The following is a 3,855-nucleotide window of genomic DNA, read 5'->3' as shown; positions in this document are numbered from 1 at the left end:
GACGATCACCTCCGACACTATATAACTAACTGGGAAATCTTTACATCTCATATAGCTATCTTATATCCTGCTTATTAGTGTTGTAAATTGTAGTGTTTACAAGGGGTACACGCTACTTCAAGTGCTAGTTCTCTACAAGTTCTGACGTATTCAGATTTCCAATCAACACAAGGTGAGTGTTCCCGAGCGTATTTGTCATTACCCAAACATAGTTTCATGCTTTAGAGTTTGACTGGGTATTTTGGGGCTGAGATTGGTGATGGTCGCAGTAATGGTGTGATGGAATGTATTCAACCCTCCACTTTATCCTCCTCATTATCATTGTCGCCAAACCATAACACGGTAAATTATCATCTGATTGGGTGGTGGCACCGTTTGGTGAATTGGACCAAGCAAATTTAAGTGCCTTACTCAGCAGCCGCTGTGGCTCACAACCAAAAAAGGTGCGGGTTTGAATCCTAACCAGGCCTGCTCGGCCGCGATGTCTCGTGTTTAGGAAAGACAATTATTTCAAGCGTCTCGAAACAGTATAAACTTTCCTGTGTTGAAACGCCTTTAAACATCCTACAGTCAGAAATATTATTATTGCTCAAGAACTCAACGACATTAGCACCCTTCATAGAATGAATCAGTCTTGCACAAGAATTCACTGGCAATAACCAGAGACGGGCTCCCAAATGCAATTTAAAGAAATAATTCAGCTTTACCATGTTTTCATATAAAAAACAACAAAAAGACCCACAAAATACAAAACAAAAACAAAACAACAACGTTAGCGAACTTCAAATTTTAAATCTGTTATACAAAAAATTGTTACCAGTGATTGAAATAAAACAATTTTTATCTGCTATTATTGTTTTATTACCTGGTCATCGACCGACAAATCTATATATTGCATACCATGTCAGCCGATTTTATATGTTCTGATTTTCATAAACTTAGATGTCCTTCTTCGACTTTGATCTTGAAGACTCATATGTTGCGAATCAAGTACGTAACAAAGGGTAAATCAGCTGACTTTCTTTAATCTTGACAGAATTCCAATAAGTCAGAAGGAATATAAATTTATGTGGCTTCTTTAAAATTGCCACCAACCTGATCGTCTGCGAATTGACTTTCTAACTTCAAATAAATTGGGGCTAGAATATAGCAGAATATTTATAACCAGCCATCTTGCACTGACGATTTTTGAGAGGTCTGAAGTACTTTAAAACGCTATCAAGATTTCGAGTCTAGAACTGACAGAGATTCACCCGTTGATATTTTTCTAATCTTAGTCTTTCGTTATATTTTGTCTCTATCTACCTTTGGTGTGCTGGTGTAAGAATCTTCTTAATATTTGCATATATGAAGTGTTAGATGCAAGACTGAGAAAACAACTGAAGAATTTTTAAAAAAACATAACATAGATCTAAGCTTAAAATTTTTCTAGGATAATTGGTTTGTATAAGATAATTAGTTTGTCGACACTAATTAGGCAAGAAACAACACAAAGCAAAATAAAGACAATCCGTAGTTTTAAAATTACGTTACAAAGACATTCAAAACAATGGAAATCCGCTCTTTGTATACGCCAGCTCATTTAATTTGGTATAGGGTAATCCTCGTGTCCGTCCGTCTGTACTTCCATCTGGCATTCATTAGCGCAAGTTGTCAGGCAGAAGTTGATGGATTTCCACGAAACATGGTAAATATTATGGTCATCACCTGCAGATGCGCATATCGACCAATCACGTTGCTCCTGCGCATTATTGCTCTATTTGTCTTCTGAACGTGCATGACATAATCTCTTTAGTCTCTCAGTTTTTGAAGAATTGCCGTGACACCAAGTTAATATTATAGTCATTGCCTGAAGATGCACATATCGACAAATCGATTTCATCCCGCAGGTTTTGTTACAGTTATTTCTGTTTGTATTGTAGCCTAATGGAGTGTGTGACACAAACTCTTTCGCACAGCTAGTCTCACAAGTTTTTACGGATTGACATGAAACTTGGTAAATATTATGACCATCGACAGAAGATGCATATACCGATCAAACACAAAATGCAAAATTTTGATCCAATGGTAGACTTTAACAATGCAACACGTACATGATTAAGTTTTATTCTCTATATTCCTGAACCAAAAATGCGGATGAAAGTCAAAATGGCATATTATGAATACTGATGCAGATATTTTTAGAACAGCAAATCTGCCACTGAAGTATTCCTCATCTTAGTGTGTGATTTGGATTTTAACGTACTTTTAACAATTTTTCAGTCATATCGCTACTATGTCTGCAGTGTGGCAGTTTATAGTGATGTCTAGCATTGTGGCATCAAGCCGCATACATGTAGCATTATGTCCAATCTAGTCACGTTATCCTGATACCAGGCCGACCAGTCCATACACTAACCTATTAATGTTGAGCGCCAAGCAAGGCAGCTGTTAGTACCATTTTTATAAGTCTTTGGTATGACTCGGCCAGAGATCGAATCCACGACCTCCCGCATCCGCGGTAGACGCTCTAACCACGAGACCACCTGTGCGGTCCTCATCGTAGGATAGGTCGTATAGTTATGATATAAGAATATGCATAAAACATTACAGCGATGGGTTTTCGAAGAAGAAAATTGACATTTAGTTCAGCTGTTGTATGTTTCGGATGTAAATGTGTTGTAATTAATATTATACTTGATTACTGAGAGAATCCTCAGATGAGAAATGAAATCACAGTGCTTGCCAGTTTGTGTGCACTTTCTTCGGTGTTGTCCCATTTGGAAACCCTAGGAATAAACCACAGCTGTAATGCCTTCTATTGTCACTGAAATATTTTCTGTTATTAAATTGTAGTTATTCTGGATTACTTTCTCCATTTTGTGTATAGTATCAGCATGTACTTAAACTCATTCTGGGAGAAGGAGAATTAAGTATGAGTTTCATTGAACTAGCATTGTCTGCAATGTCATTTAGTCTGTCTCTATAACAGAAATCAATCCCATTTTTGTCCTAGCCATTAAATGATTGTGCAATTAATTCTGAATTAATCTTATGGTACTACAAAAAATGTTTTCCTGATTGTAGTCTTGGTTACCAGAGTCCACTGATTTTGAGGCGTTTCCACGAATTACGTAAAACATATCACCCTTACTTTATTCCTTTTTTCCAATGACTTTCAAAGCGCATTAGACATTAATGGTATGTTAAACCTGTTTAATTTGTTTTTTTTTTTCTGATGAATTAATTACATTTGCTGAAACGCCAATGGATATATGTACTTAATCAATTTCAGTCTTACTGTGGTGACTGGGAGTTAAAATTTAACTTAGATAAATATGAAGTCATGAATTCAAATTTGCAAACTATCAACGAACTTTCTGGGTTTCATTTTACGTAGAATACTTCCGCATTCATGTCTTTAACATTATAATACATATGCTTGTTTGTCCAAGTTGAATTTTATTCATTATTTTTTTTTCCAACAATTTCATAACTTTCCTGTTGTCTCTTCCTTCGTCAACTGTATCTTTTGAAGTTTTTTTCCAAACCCCATGTGTCATCTCCTTTTATTGTCTTTAGGTTTCCAGTCTAACTGTAATTTGAGAGAATATATGTCCCTGTTAAAATTTATTCGCATCTAGTGTCTCCTAGCCACTGATATTCCACAGGGCTAACATGCACCATTCTGAATGGAAATAATAATGTCATTTTGTGTAATCTTTAGGAAGACTGTTTTATTTCTACTTAATTTTTCTTTTTTTATTCTTGTTTAATTTGTTCCTGCAGCCGATTTATATTTGTGTAAGAAACTGACCTTTCAGGACCATAGTAACTATGTCTTAAATACTGTTTACTTTAATCATTAAAATCGAA

Source organism: Sinohyriopsis cumingii, chromosome 13, assembly GCF_028554795.1.
Source record: "Sinohyriopsis cumingii isolate HCF-2022 chromosome 13, ASM2855479v2, whole genome shotgun sequence".
Taxonomy (NCBI): Eukaryota; Metazoa; Mollusca; class Bivalvia; order Unionida; family Unionidae; genus Sinohyriopsis; species Sinohyriopsis cumingii.
The sequence above is the reverse complement of the archived record's forward strand: the minus strand, read 5'-3'. Positions refer to the sequence as shown.